Source organism: Myxine glutinosa, chromosome 1 (assembly GCF_964187855.1).
Source record: "Myxine glutinosa chromosome 1, kmMyxGlut1.1, whole genome shotgun sequence".
In the NCBI taxonomy this organism is placed as follows: Eukaryota; Metazoa; Chordata; class Myxini; order Myxiniformes; family Myxinidae; genus Myxine; species Myxine glutinosa.
In genome coordinates, this window is record NC_136261.1 from 49,938,249 (window position 1) to 49,955,115 (window position 16,867).

The following is a 16,867-nucleotide window of genomic DNA, read 5'->3' on the forward strand; positions in this document are numbered from 1 at the left end:
TTCAAAAATTTCAAATTCAAATATTCAAAATAATTTTAATGGAAATGTTAATACAAGATACTACATAAATAAAATAATGAATTATTTTGAAATTAAACCAGAACTCAGGATAAAATATAGAGTTTCTAAAATAGCTCAAAAAAAGTTGGATGACTTGTTTTCCAAATATATAAATGAATGATTTTTTACCCGTTTGGGAAAATAAGATAAAATTTAATAACCATAAAAACATTCCAAATTCATTGAGATGTCTAATAGTTGGTTCAAGCGGATGTGGGAAAACCTGTTTACTTTTAAAGATGCTCCTTGGTCCTAATTTTTTAGATTATGATAATTTAATAATTTTTACAAAGTCAAGTTTTCAACCCGAGTATCAACTACTCTCACAGGGTTTTAATGCAGGTCTTAAAAAGGAAGACATTATCGGTTTATTTAAACTTCAAAACAAACTGAATGATTATAATATTGAAGATATAATACAATTATTTTGTGATACACAGAAATCAAAATCGAAACCCATAACTTGTATTCTCAGTGATAATACGGATGATATACCTTCACCTCAAGATTTAGATAAATCAAAAAAGAACCTCGTCATCTTTGATGATTGTGTTAATGAGAGAAACCAAACAGTAATGGATAGCTACTATACAAGAGGGAGACATTCTTCTTGTAATTGTATATATCTTAGTCAATCATATTTTCAACTCCCTCGACGCTCAATAAGAAACAATGCCAATACTTTTATTTTATTTAAGTTAAATTCAATAGATGTAAATAATTTTTGGAGAGATAATTGCTCTACGTTATGTAGTAAAAAAGAATTTGAAAATTATATGAAACACACGATTGGAAAATATAAATATATTGTTGTGAAACAAGATGAGATACTAAATGATATTTTTCAATAAATAAATACAGAAAATGAATACTGAAGAAAGAGAAAGAAAGTTTAAGGAACATCAACAATTAGTTTCAAAAGTTGTTAAACAACAGGAAGAGATAAAGAAGAAACGGAGACAGAAACTAACTGGTGAAGAAGCCTTTGAAAGAAAACAAGAGAAATTCTTTAAACCACTTTTGAAAACTCAACACTCACCTACAGTTCCCACAGTAGAATTTACTCCGAAAAAACTTCAAATGCTCAAAGATTTTAGTCAGATAACAAAACAAGAACTTGGTGAATTAGAATATGATGACGAGGGATTATTTCGGAAACTTGAGGAGGTAAATCAACCCCCTAATTATGTTGTGGAAGCTCTTCAAAACAATGAATATTCGGTGGGTTCAAAAACCAGAGCAGGTCTCATTCCAACAGAAGAACCAGCAGTGTTTCATCTTGTGGAAGAAAAGGTATTGATATTTAATGATGAATTGATGTTCTTGAGTTCTACTCAACCAAATGTTAAATTAACTCCAAGATTAATGTTTCTTCTAACAAACCCCGGATTCAGCGGTTCAAAATATTTTGAGGAACCACTTGATATGGAAAGAGAGGAAGATAGGGTATATATTGAGTTGCTAAATGCACTTGATTATGGAGTTTCTGTTGCTGGTAAAAGTAAGAAGAATGAGAAGGAGAAACATATTATTGATGCTTTAAGTAAGCTTGGTTCGGGTGTTAGTTTTCTTCCAAATGACCCATCACAATTAGTTAATAGGCTATTATTGTTGTTAGGTAGTAAGAAGGCTGGAAACAACAATTGTTTTAATGAATCCTCAGCCATTTTAGATCAGTTGATGAACATGAAAATAATTAATAAATGTCAATACAAAGATATTTTATTAGATATTAAATAAGATGAGAAGCACAATTCTTAGTTTTAATTTCACAACGAGCGATTACACAGCTTCATTCCCTTACCCACTACAACTTGACCCCCTTACCTCATATGAGGCATCTTTATTGTCAATGGAAACTTATAATACCTTGTTTAATATCACAGAGAAAAACAACAAGTTTAGTTATAATCCAGGAAGTGGATATAAAACTATAACCGTTTCACCTGGAGCTTACGAGATTTCTCAAATATCTTCAGAAGTCTCTCGCCTTATGAAAGAAAAAGGTGATGAACCAAAAAATATTGTAATAGATATTCAAAAACACACTTCAAAATCAACTATTAAACTTAAAAATAATTATAAAGTTGATTTCACGATTGAAAATTCGTTTAGAGAGCTATTGGGTTTCTCTTCAAAAAAGATTGAAAATAACGGGACGTTTTACAGTGATAATGTTATCCAAATATCCTCCGGTATAAATTCAGTATTAATTCATTGTGATTTGATTGATGGTGCTTATAACGATGGAATAAGAACAAATACAATATTTTCATTCAGTGCATACTCAACCCCGATTGGTTATAAATTTAATATGGAACCAAAAAATCTTGTCTATTTACCTGTGTCAGGAAAAACCATATACAGAGTAAATTTTAGGATAACCGACCAAGATAATCGTATGATATCCTTTAATGATGAAATTATATCCATCAGAATTCACCTACGTGAAGTTTTTCAATAAATAAATAATGGTTATTGTGAGAAAACACGAGTTGGGAAAATATAAAATAATTACAGGGGAGGGCATGTTCCTTTCACCAGACTATACAAGGTATGTGGGTAGAGGATACTATAAACCTAAGAGACAACGAGGTGTAGGTCATCAATTTCGAAATAAAGGAGATGGGATAATTGATACTCTAATGGGTATTGGTTCAACCATCCTTAAACATAAAGACCTAATTGGTTCAACTGCTTCTGCCGTGGGCTCCGTTGCGGGTGCTATAAAGAGTATAAAAGATGCTCAAAAGGAGTCTCATAAATTACAAGCAATCAAAGAAATTAAAAAAGGTAAAACTCAACTATCTTCACAAGAACGACAAAAAATCATTAAAATACTTGGGTCAGGGTTTCAACGATTTTAATGCTATATAAATACAAGTATGGAAGCGATTGATAGTATCTATGATTTGGATGATACGATTATCATTTCAAACTCTACTAAAAAGGAAGACTATTTTAAGGTAAATGCTATAACAGGAACAGACTGGAATTCAAACGGAACAAAAAGTTTTGAAATAAATAATCAACAAACTTACTTGAATATAGCTGATAGTTTCTTGCTGTGTAAATTTAAATTCACTAAGGCTGCGAATAATACTAATGCTACACTCGTAAATGATTTCTTCTGGAAAATGTTTGATAGTGTCCGCCTGTATATTGGAACACAAGAGGTTGAAGCGGTTGATTATGTCTCTGCTACATCTGAAATGATGAAATTTACACTATATTCGTTTAGTGATAGAATGGGTAAGGGAGCTGTTGAAGGTTTTATTCCTGATATGTCAACGGGTACAAACGCAGACCCTGGTTATAGTCAAAGGAAGTCAATGTATAATGATGAAACAAAAGCAGTGAATAGTTTTACCGTAGCAGTACCTCTTAAAGGTATATTTGGATTTTGCGATTATGATAAAGTTTTGTATGGGCTTAAAATTAGATTTCAACTACAAAGGAATGATAATGTAAATAGGTTGCTTTTTGGGGATGAAAATGCTTTTGGAGAAAATAATAAATTTGTTATTAATGATTTGTGTTGGTATATCAGTGAATATACTCCTAATCTTAAAACGGAAGAGATGTTAAATAGAAGACTTAACTCAAAGAAACCGCTAAATGTATCATACCTTAAAAGAAGATGTCAACACGTTAAACTGGAACACACTACCTACACTTGGAATTTAGGTGTTCTTCAAGGAAAGCCACGATACCTCTGGCTCATTTTTAAAAAACCAGATGGAGAGGACGGTACTAATAAGAATAATGCCCTGAGTGATAATGCAAAGGTGAAACAACTTCGGGTTTCTCTTGATGGCACATTTTATCCGCGAGATAGATTGGAAATTGATTGGGAAAAAAATGATTATGCGGAAGCCTACAAGTCCTACCAAAAGGTGTGTGAAAGTAATGGTAATAATGATCCTATTTTGGATATGGTTGCGTTTCAAAAACTTTATACAATCTACGCAATTGACCTGAGTTCTCAAAAGGAAACTATAAAGTCTAATCGAGTGGATACTTCTCTATACATTGAAAGAGGGGAGAGTGAAGAGGTTAATGCATATTGTTTGCTTTTGGAGGAAACAGAATTACAGATTAATACAGATAATGGTGTTATGATTAATATCACATAGGTTTTTTCTCATAAATAAATGGTTGGGGTATATGTTAATCAAATCAATCTTAATAAATTAACATCTTGTATTCAAAATCAAAAGCCTTGTATTATTAATGTTAATACAATTCAAAGAAAAGGAGCTGTAAGAATTGATGTTTTACTCACACACACACAAGTAAAAACACTAAATGATGTTGGATCACTTAAAATTAAAATGACGAAACCTATGTTAAAGAAATATTCAATAGACGAGTCAAGAGGAGGATTTCTCCCGTTTCTAATTCCTTTATTTGCTGGTTTAAGTGCGGCGGGAGCATTGACTGGTGGTATTTCAGCAGCGGTAAAAACTGCTAACGAAAGGAAGGCACAACTAAAAGCTCAAAAAGAATTGGAAAGACATAACAAGGAGTTGGAGAAACAAATTAGTGGAAGTGGTGTAATTGTAGATTTTGCTCAAAAACTTGAAAGTCTACCTGATAAAGCTAGATTGTTGGTTGGAGATATGCTTTCCTCTATCGCTCAAGCGGGTGTTAAACTAACTAAACGGGGTAATGGATTGTATCTTTCTCATAAATAAATGGATAAATGGTTTAAACAATTTGGAAAGAATACAACGTCAAATATAGAACTAGCTAAGTATTGTAAAACACTAAAAATTGATAATGTGGTTATTTGTATGAGAGATGAATTAACACATATAAATAAGAATACAAAGAATATTATTATGAATTTAGACACACAGAATGGTTCTCATTGGGTTTGTATTCATAATAGTCAGGATAAATATTATTTTGATAGTTATGGTATGCCACCACCTGTTGAAGTAATACAATTCTTACAGAATGGTGTTTATCAAACATTCCAAGTTCAAGAAATTAATTCTAAATGTTGTGGCCAATTATGTTTATATGTATTATTTCAACTCAACAATAATGAAAAATTTTATGATATCATTTTTTATCTAATATAAATGACCTATGTTGGAAAAGATGGTTCTATCTTTGGAAAATCCTCTCAGGATATTGATTTATCAAATTATTATACAAAGGCACAGGCTGAACGACAAAAATATAGTGTAAGTAAAAATATTAATATGAAGAATACTTATAAATTAATCAATTATCCAAACCCTACAGATGCGAATGACTTGATTAGATTCAGTGATTTATCACAATATATATCTTTAAAGAAAACAGCACGTTTTGTGAAACAAGTAAAATTTACAACCACAACACCTGGTTATACTGACCATACACCTTTCCTCATTGAATTTAACTACCTGCTTACAATTAAATTTTATAAAGAAGGACATTTAGTTAATATGCGAATTAATAAATGGGGGTATGATATGCCTGATTTAGGGTATAATTGGTCTTTTTCAATAAACATAGAAGACCTACATGATTTAAATCAGTCTCGTAAAGAAGAATATTATCCACTTGGTGAAGATAAGGATTTATGTGGAAGTACAATTAGTAAACAACAAATACGTGATTTTAAGAAAATAAAAATATATGATAGTATAGCGATGGTTCGCATGACAAAGAAGGAAGGTAATGAGATAAGGATAGAAAGCCGAGGAATACAAACCGATTTGGTAGTGGGAAGATGGGGTGGTATTACCTGTCATAATATTAATCTCACATATATTTCTGATACATAAATGGCAGGAAGAAGACTACAAGAGAATTATAATTTTTGTATTCAAGGATACCTACAAGAAAAGGGTGCTCGGTATTACATACCTTATGATTTGGAGCATATACATGGGAATTTTGTCATAAAAAACTGGCCTTATACTGATATTGTTAAACCCACAAATAGAGACTTGTTTAAAATATTAAATAAAAATGAACTTCTCAAAGTTATGAAATATAAAACTCTTTTAGAAATCGTCAACAAATCTTATTGGTATCCTATTATGAGAAAAATAATTATAGATACAAGAATATCTCAAAATCCAGATGAGTATATGTATAATATTCTTTGGGGTTCAAACTCAAGGGTAGCAAGGGATGAGGAAGGAGTTGAAGAAGAGAAGGAGGAAAGAGAGAAAAAGGAGAAGGAGGAAAGGGAGAGGGAGGAGAAGGAGGAGAGGGAGAAAAAGGAGGAGAAGGAGGAGAGGGAGAAAAAGGAGAAGGAGGAGAGGGAGAAAAAGGAGAAGGAGGAAAGGGAGAAAAAGGAGAAGGAGGAAAGGGAGAAAAGGGAGAAGGAGGAAAGGGAGAAAAGGGAGAAAAAGGAGAAGGAGGAGAGGGAGAAAATGGAGGAGGAGGAGAGGGAGCAAAGAGAGAGGGAGGAAAAATATAAAAAGATGGAAATCACTGAGATTCATAAAAGATTGAGTGTATTAAAGCAAATAAATCAATCTCAACGCACCGAAGAGGAAATTAAAGAATTAACAACTCTTATGAAGATAATGGTTTCAAAAATAAGAACGTCAATGTCTTCAATTTCAGAGATTTAAACGAGAAAGTGGTGAAGAAGAAGAAGAAGAAGAAGGAAAAGATTATGTGATTGATGATGTTGGTGTCATTGACTTTAGTTAGTTTTTATTTGTAAATAAATGGAGGAGAGAGTGAAGGCATTCCTTAGGATTCTTTATGTTTTAAAAATAAAGATTGAAATGTATATGTTGAAAACCAAAAAGGTTTTGATACTCTGTCGGAATTTTTCTGATAAATAAATATGAGTTATTGTCTCAAATGTAAAAAGAAAACTAAATCTAAAAATATCTCTTATGTTAAAGCTAAAAATAATAGAGTTTATCAAAAAGGAATATGTCAAGTATGTGGCTCTAAAAAGTGCCAATTCATCTCTCCTAAAAGAGGAGGAGACATACAAAAGTTTCTGTCAGGAAGTAAATTTACAACAACTGGAATTCCAGGGGAATTACACCTTCCAGGGTATTCTTTCTGTGGTCCAGGAACAAACTTGGATAAAAGATTAGATGAGGCTGACAATCCTAAACCTTGGTCTAAACCTACAAATAGGGTTGACGAAGTGTGTATGAAGCATGATATTGCTTATGGGAAAACCACTACGTTGACTGAAAAACATAAAGCCGACAGCGAAATGTTGTATAATTTGTCTTTGATACAAAATCCAACGTTGAGAGAGAAAGTTGATAGGTTTATTGTGAGAAATTTGATAAATGCTAAATTGAAACTTGGTCTTGGTTATTCCTCAAAAAACTATTAGGCTCTAATGATGCCATCAAGACTGAGGAGCTTTTGGCTGAAGAATTACACAAACCTATAATCACAAAGTTTAAAAGAAGGAAGGTTTATTCTAAATACACTGACCACATATGGTCCGCTGATTTAATTGAATTGAATAATGACAGGGGATACAGGTATGCTTTAACCGTTATTGATTTGAGGAGTAGATTTGCCTGGGTTGTCCCTTTAAAAAATAAAAGGGGTGATACTTTAATGTTAGCCTTTAAGCTAATATTTGATCGGGATAAAAGGAAACCAAAGAAGTTATGGACTGATGAGGGAACAGAGTTCTATAACAAAATATTCATGAAATTTCTTAAGGGGAAGGGTATTAAATTATACAGCACCTTTAATGAAGGAAAGGCAGTTGTTATTGAGCGTTTTAATCGTACTTTAAAAGAGAAATTATATAAAAAATTCACACAACTCGGTTCTCAAAAATGGGTGTATTTAATTCAGGATATTGTAGATAATTACAATAATACAGTTCATTCATCAACACAATCAAAACCATCAGAAACATTTACAAAATTAGAATATGAAAAGGAGATTAATTTGAGAAAGCCCAAGTTTAAAGTTGGTGATATTGTAAGGATATACAAATGGAAAAGCCATTTTGAGAAAGGTTATACACAAAAATGGACTAATGAATTATTTATAATCGTTGATGTAATGGCTACAAACCCTTGGACTTACAAATTAAATGATATAAATCGAGAAGAAATCTTGGGTTCATTTTACTCGCAAGAATTACAAAAAACAAAGCTAATAATTCATTAAACAACATTTCTATTCACCCCACCCATATTAGCTAATTTAATTCGTGGTAATAATAAAAAAAAATTAAATAAATAAAAAATCATAAGCCACGCCCACACCGACCCCGCCCACACAGACCCCGCCCACACAGACCCCGCCCACACAGACCCCGCCCACACAGACCCCGCCCACACAGACCACACCCATCATCCCCCACCCTCCGTGCACCCCCACCCTTGACCCTTCACCCCCCTCATCCCACCCCCACCTTCCCCACACACACAAGGGGAGGGGAGGGGTGGGATGAGGGGGGTGAAGGGTCTTTGGCAGGGGTGCACCTCCCCGTTCCCTCCTTTATTCTCTTTTTGTAATTAAGAATTAAATAATTGTAAACAAAACAAATATATATAAATATTGAAAACATTAAAATCTTTATATTATTAAAACATTTTTCTTGAGGTATACATTCAACTTCTCCCCAGCATAAGTCATCAATTTCTTCCCAGCACAAGTCAAAGGTTGGTTCAGCAGATGTCTTCAGGTTTTGAATCTCTTTCTATTAAAGACAAGAGGGGAGAGATATTTATTTCATATTTATGTTCCATGTCAAAGCGTCTTGAAAAGCGCTATACAAAATAAATGTATTATTATTATTATTATTAATATAGGGTCGGATGCCCTTCCTGACACCAACCCTGAATCACCTCTTACGATGCGCAGGGATATGGTGTACCTATTATAAACGGTGAACCACACACACGTACACACATGCTTACCTCGAAAAAATCCAGCTTAGCGTCCAGATCGTCGAGATGAAAATTAAGGATATCACAGGATGACAGGAAATAACCATTCCTATGGAGTCCAAAATCGTCCCACTCCAAGCTTTGGTCTTCGAGGCTGCAAACAAAATAAGGAGAAATTACTATGCTGAAGTAAGCTTGACAAAACATCACACACACGCACACACACACACATTCACAGATACATACACACACACATACACACACACACACATGCATAGATACATACACACAAGAACACACACATACACACACACACACATACACACACACACACACACACACAATCTCATTTTTTCATTTCTGTTCCTCACAATTCGATCTCTCTATTTTAATCACAGACACACATGCACACACATACACATACACACACACACATGCACACACACATGCACACACCTCTCGTTTTTTATTTTCTATCATACCTTTCACGTGAATTTTCTAAGAACGGTGAAACATTGAATTCATTCTGAGCCCACCATCTCGGAGGTAGGTTATTCAAACCCGTATTCAGTTCGTTGTGGAACTCTTGAGAAACAACTTGAAATTCTGCCAGGATATTTACAATATTTGAATTGCTGCAATGAATAGGAAAAATAAATTATTAGTTGTATAATTAATCACATACAAAGCTCTCATTAACAGTGTTTAATACCAAATGAACTTACCAATGTCCTGGCGAGTATTCTTCATCAGAGGAAAGACTGGAATAAGACAAGCTCATCTTCGTTCACAATGTTTAAATGTCCCATTCGGAGACCTCTCTTTTTATAATGAACAAAATGTATTTCGGGGAACTGAAGTGCTTGTCAGCTTTTGGAAACTGAGGGCGTGTGTTTGTGAAAAACAGGAAACAAGACAAAGAGAATTCCTTGGAAGTTATCCAAGTGAAACAACGTCATTTCTCAACAGTGAGCTATTAATTAGAAAAGGTTCGAGTGGTATATAAATGGAAAACAAAATGAATGTAAAAAATATCAAATAAGTATAATTGAAAAGGCAACTGGTAAAAAAGTTCACAAAACAAATAAGAGAATTAATTTAAATACCGGTGAGTTGGATGAGACGGTGAGGAGAGTTGTAGGAGAATTAAATTATTTCCCACGCATAAACAAATATTTGTAGGGTCGTTGTTTGAGTGGGTTATATTCACCAGATGATATTAAGAGTAAAAGGTTAAAAGGTCCATAAGGTCAGAAGGATCACAGGTGTTTAAGTGGTCTAATGAATAAGGATAGCATGTCAAAAGGTTAGAAGGTTCGTAAAGAAAAGGGTGAGAGAAATATAGGTGTTTAGGGTCAATGAGGGAGGGAAAGAATTAATATGGAAGTGAATGGGTCAAAGATTAATCTGCCAGATGATATGTAGAAGAAGGATGATAGGTCTATAAGAGAAAACAAATATTTGTAGTGTTTGAGTGGTCTAATGAACAACATTAAGGATAGGTACTACAGACAAAAGGTTCATAAAGATGAGGGTGGGAGAAATAGAGGTGTTTATGATTTTTGAAAAAGACAAGGGGGTAAATGACATTAGATAGGGATTTCCCATGTTAAACGGAGGTGTCCCAGAAGCAACATTATTACACTACTGTGGTCCATAAACGCCGTGAACGGGTGGGCTTCCAACAGGTAACGGAAGTGTCGGGCAGCTAGGTAGAGGCCCAGGAGCTCATGATCGAAGGTACTGTACTTTGGTTCATTAGGGCGGAGCTGCCGGCTAAAAAAAAAGCAAGCCGCTGCCACGCCCCGTTGACCCACTGCTCGTGCACGGCGCCAACCGCGGTGAGAGCAATCGGTATGTCAGGCGACGGATGCACCAGCAAGGTTGCACTGGCGAGGGCCCGTTTAGCATCCGTGAAAACCTTGCCCATCTCCTCGGTTCAGTCAATGGCGCGTTTGGTAGGCTTGCCCATGAGGGCCTCATAAAGGGGCCGCATCAGCTGGGCCGCCCGGGGCACGAAACGATGGTAAAAGTTGACCATGCCCAAAAACTCCTGCAGGGCCTTGACGGTGAGGGGGCGCGGAAAACCCTTCACAGCCTCCACTTTAGACGGCAGTGGGACGGCCCCCTCCCTCGTGATGCGGTGGCCGAGAAAGTCAATTGAGGCCACCCCAAACAAACACTTGGCCGGGTTAATCATCAGGCCGTGCTGACTGAGGCGTTCAAAGAGCGCTCGGAGGTGAAGCATGTGTTCCGTCCTGGAAGCGCTGGCGATGAGGATATCGTCCAGGTAGACGAAAAGAAACGGCAAATCCCGCAACACGCTGTCCATCAGGCGCTGGAAAGCCTGGGCTGCATTTTTGAGCCCAAAAGGCATACGGAGGAATTTGAAAAGCCCGAATGGTGTAATCACCGCGGTCTTAGGAACGTCCTGCGGCCGGACGGGGAACCTGGTGGTAACCACGAATGAGGTCTACCTTTGAAAAAAAAAACTTTACCGGCCAAGCGGGCAGAAAAATCCTGGATGTGCGGGATTGGGTAGCGCTTGTTGGCAGCTTGTCGTTCCCAAAACTCCGCCAGTTTAATCGAAACTGCGCTTGTCGCCATGTTCGTTTGAAGCTCCGAAAACGTTCAAGACCAAGTCGGGGTCACCAATGTAGGAGTTGTGGACAACGAGAGGGCGAGACACTTCTTGGCTTGTACAAAGCTCCTTTACTTCAACAGAACTAAAACCCGACCGGAACTCATGCATCTTTATATATCAAATCACTTCCACCCCAGCCTCTTAAGGGGGCGTGCCTCCAACAACAGAGTGCACGCCACGCCCATACCAACCATCAATACACCCCCTGGTCCCATGCCTGTGGATTATGCCTCAATGGGATAACCCCCACAACGTCATAATTACGGCACAAATGACGTCATCATTAACAACACCTATTCCCCATGCGGAGTTCTTTACAATGAAGCATGTTTCAATTTTTTTTCCATGGAATTGGTTTGGAGATATAGAGGTGCATCGTTTTTCGTTTTTTCCAAGATGGCACCTGTACCACGTGACCTATGACGTCATAATTATTTAAAATGATGCCGGTACAGGCTTTGACGTCATGACGCCTGCACCGGCGAACAGGAGGAGACTCTCCTATGGTAAATTGGGAGTGCAGGAGCAATTTTATTTTCTAAAAGCTAGTTTAGCACTCCGATCTTCATCAAATTCACTTTCTGATGAGTCTGAAAAGAGTTGTGTGGCCATTATCCATTGTGTTGAGACAACCATGAGTAGGGGGGAAATGTTGGTCTGGGACACATTCAATTTAACATTGAAGTCAATGGGGAAAAAGGGAAAAACTTATTGACTCACACCCCTCTGTCATAAAATAACACCCCCTTTTCTCTCAAAAAATTGCATCCACTTTTTACTAAGCTAATTTACCAACTACTAAAACACAGAATTTAAGATTTAAGTCAATGGGGAAAGAGCTAAAAAAAAAGCGTTACGCCTCGGTCCCCCGTCGGTGAAGTGATGTGCGTTGACAAAGTGGAAGACACAAGGCGGCCATCTTGGATTTTGACGTGGCGACCCAATTTTCAATAGCTTTCTTCCTTATGCGTAGATACACCCATACACCAGATTAGAAGTTAGTAGTTCGTTTATTTTTCAAGATATTTCGCTCACAAGTTTCAGACATATATATGGTGGCGGCCATCTTGGATTTTGACGTGGCGACTTATTTTTCAATAGGGTTCTTCCATATGCCTAGATGCACCCACACACCAAATTAGAATTCGGTCCTTTGCTTACGCACGCACGCACTGACATATTTCGCTCACAAGGTTCAGACATATATATGGTGGTGGCCATCTTGGATTTTGATGTAGCGACCCAATTTTCAATAGCGTTCTTCCTTATGCCTAGATACACCCACACACCAGATTAGAAGTTAGTCGTTCATTTATTTTTCAAGATATTCCGCTCACATGGTTCAGACATACATGGCGGTGGCCATCTTGGATTTTGACGTGGCGACCTAATTTTCAATAGGGTTCTTCCATATGCCTAGTTGCAACCACACACCAAATTAGAATTCGGTCCTTTACTTACGCACGCACGGACATATTTCGCTCACAAGGTTCAGACATATATATGGTGGTGGCCATCTTGCATTTTGACGTGGCGACCCAATTTTCAATAGCGTTCTTCCTTATGCCTAGATACACCCACACACCAGATTCGAAGTTAGTAGTTTATTTATTTTTCAAGATATTCCGGCCACAAGGTTCAGACATACATGGCGGTGGCCATCTTGGATTTTGACGTGGCGACCTAATTTTCAATAGGGTTCTTCCATATGCCTAGTTGCAACCACACACCAAATTATAATTCGGTCCTTCGCCTATGCACGCACGCACGGATGGACGGAGGGGAAAACCATAGTCACCCTTTTGCTCTGCAGTGCGACGGGGGACAAAAACTTAATAACTCACTGGATTTTCAACCAGATTTCACCCTCTTTTGGGACAACCTATTTCCAAATATTAAATCCTCAATCGACCAAACTACTACTCATAGGTTCGAGCTCACCTCAAATTTAACATTGAAGTCAATGGGGAAAATTAAGCTATTGACTCACACCTGCATTAAACTTATTAACTCCCCCCATTTTTCATCATACTCATGCAGAGACCCAACGAATATTTGTGTTTCATTTTTAGGTAATAACTTAATTCTCTTAGAAGAACAATCACCATCTAGAATATTGACAAATGTGATGTTAGAATTTAACTCTCGGTTTAGGTATCGCCCTTGAGCTGATATGAAATGATAAACTTCTCTTAATGTTCTTGTTTGAACACCTCCAGAAACCACATACCATTTTGAGATTATAGTAAATTATTTTCCCCTCAATCTCTTGGCAATCACTTTTTTGTCTAATAAATACAATGTTTCAAAACACAAAAGACAAATTTCAATCAATCTCATTTAAAAAGGATACTGAAATATATTGCACTGATGTAAAATTGAACAAATATGATTTCAATAACTTTTGGATTAAACCAATTTCAATAACTTTTGGATTAAAACTGGCCTCCAGTCCGTTTTCTTCCAAAGTCTTGTCAGGGAAGGGAATTTAATTAATGCGTGCACTAAAGGGCCGAACTAAGTGTCTACAGGTGTGCATTGCCATAAGGGACAAAGGTTTGATGACCAGGTTTGACACACAGGGGCGTTATTCTTAATCCCGAACTATCTAACACTCGAACATCCTGGTATGTTCACAGGTATACTCTTACCCGACAAACCGCCAAAACACACAGAACTTATTACAGGTAGATTTCCTATCACGACAGTCGGATACCTACCTACACAAATCTATCTGGCTCGAGATATTGCGCTACCCTACCGACATAACAGTGTTTCTTGGTAGAGGATACTATAAACCAAAGAGACAACGGGGTGTAGGGCATCAATTTAGAAATAAAGGAGATGGGATAATTGATATGATTTGGATGATACGATTATCATTTCAAACTCTATTAAAAAGTAAGACTATTATAAGGTAAATGCTATAACAGGAACAGACTGGAATTCAAACGGAACAAAAAGTTTTGAAATAAATAATTAACAAACTTACCTGAATCTAGCTGATAGTTTCTTGTTGTGTAAATTTCAATTCACTAAGGCTGCGAATAACACTAATGCTACACTCGTAAATGATTTCTTCTGGAAAATGTTTGATAGTGTCCGTTTGTATATTGAAACACAAGAGGTTGAAGCGGTTGATTATGTCTCTGCTACATCTGAAATGATGAAATTCACACTATATTCGTTTGGTGATAGAATGGGTAAGGGAGCTGTTGAAGGTTTTATATCTGATATGTCAACGGGAACAAACACAGACCCTGGTTATAGTCAAAGAAAGTTAATGTATAACGATGATACGAAAGCAGTCAATAGTTTTACAGTAGCAGTTCCCCTCAAGGGTATATTTGGATTTTGTGATTATAATAAAGTTTTATATGGTCTTAAAATTCGATTTCAACTACAAAGGAATGATAATGTAAATAGATTGCTTTTTGGGGATGCTAATGCTTTTGGTGATAATAATAAATTTAAAATTAATGACTTGTGTTGGTATATTAGTGAATATACTCCTAATCTTAAAACAGAAGAGATGTTAAATAGAAGACTTAACTCAAAGAAACCGCTAAATGTATCATACCTTAAAATAAGACGTCAACATGTTAAACTGGAACACACTAGCTACACTTGGAATCTAGGTGTTCTGGAAGGAAAGCCACGATACGTATGGCTCATTTTTAAGAAACCAGATGGAGATGAAGGTACTGATAAAAATAATGTGCTGAGTGATAATGCCAAGGTGAAACAACTTCGGGTTTCTCTAGATGGTACATTTTCCCCGCGAGATAGATTGGAAATTGATTGGGAAAAAAATGATTATGCGGAAGCCTACAAGTCTTACAAAAAGGCGTGTGAAAGCAATGGTAATAAAGATCCAATTTTGGATATGGTTGCGGTTCAAAAACTTTGTACAATATACGCAATTGGCCCTGAGTTCTCAAAAGGAAACTATAAAGTCTAATAGAGTGGATACTTCTCGATACATTGAAAGAGGGGAGAATGAAGAGGTTGAAACATATTGTTTGCTTTTGGAAGAAACAAAATTGCAGATTAACACAGATAATGGTGTTATGATTAATATCACATAGATTTTTCTAATAAATAAATGAGTGCTAAAGAACCAACTGGGGTATATATTAATCAAATCAATCTTGATAAACTATCGTCTTGTATTCAAAATCAAAAGCCTTGCATTATTAATGTTAATAAAATTCAAAGAAAAGCAGCAGTAAGAATTGATGTTTTGCTCACAAAAGAGCGGGTGAAAACACTAAATGATACTGGCTCACTTAAATTTAAAATATCAAAACCTATGTCAAAGAAATATTCAATAACAGAGACAAGAGGAGGATTTCTCCCATTTTAATGCCTTTATTTGCTGGTTTAAGTGCGGTGGGAGCATTGATGGGTGGTATTTCAGCAGCGGTAAAAACTGCTAACGAAAGGAAGGCACAACTAAAAGCTCAAAAAGAATTGGAAAGACATAACAAGGAGTTGGAGAAACAAAGTAGTGGAAGTGGTGTAATTGTAGATTTTGCTGAAAAGCTTGAAAGCCTACCTCATAAAGCAAGATTGTTAGTTGGAGATATGGTTTCTTCTATCGCACAGGTAGGTGTAAACTAACTAATAGGGGTAATGGATCATATCTTTCTCATAAATAAATGGATAAATGGTTTCAACAATTTGGAAAGAATACAACGTCAAATATAGAACTTACTAAATATTGTAAAAAACTAAAAATTGATAATGGGGTTATTTGTATGAGAGATGAATTAACAAAGTTGTCCAAGAATACAAAGAATATTATTATGAATTTAGATACACAGAATGGTTCTCACTGAGTTTGTATTCATAATAGTCAGGATATATATTATTTTGATAGTTATGGTATACCACCACCTGTTGAAGTAATAAAATTCTTACAGAATGGTGTTTATCAAACATTTCAAGTTCAAGACATTAATTGTAAATGTTGTGGTCAATTATGATTATATGTATTATTTCAACTCAACAATAATGAAAATTTTTTATGATGTCATTTTTAATCTAATATAAATGACTTATGTTGGAAAAGATGGTTCTATCTTTGGAGTATCCCCTCAGAATATTGATTTATCAAATTATTATACAAAGGCACAGGCTGAACGACAAAAATATAATATAGCAAAAAATATTAATGCGAAAAATACTTATAAATTAATCAATTATCTAAGCCCCACCGATGCTCATGACTTAATTAGATTTAATGATTTATCACAATGTCTCTCTTTAAATAAAACAGCACGTTTTGTTAAACAAGTTAAATTTACAACCACAACAC

The 16,867-nt window shown here is 35.8% G+C and overlaps 1 protein-coding gene and 1 long non-coding RNA gene across 3 annotated transcripts in view; both read right to left on the minus strand.

The window, feature by feature from the left end:
• LOC137423625 (uncharacterized) overlaps nt 1–16,867 on the minus strand; it is a 50,046-nt gene that overhangs the window by 11,137 nt on the left and 22,042 nt on the right. The gene's annotated exons all lie outside the window — the stretch shown is intronic.
• LOC144889719 (uncharacterized) lies at nt 8,503–9,739 on the minus strand. 2 transcript variants are annotated; one of them, XR_013622020.1, is made up of 4 exons: nt 9,629–9,739; nt 9,386–9,538; nt 8,934–9,057; nt 8,503–8,713 (listed from the first exon to the last, which is right to left on the minus strand). It is a non-coding gene; the product is annotated as an uncharacterized LOC144889719 (long non-coding RNA). The 2 variants fall into 2 exon arrangements; XR_013622019.1 differs by having other exon boundaries at nt 9,386–9,733.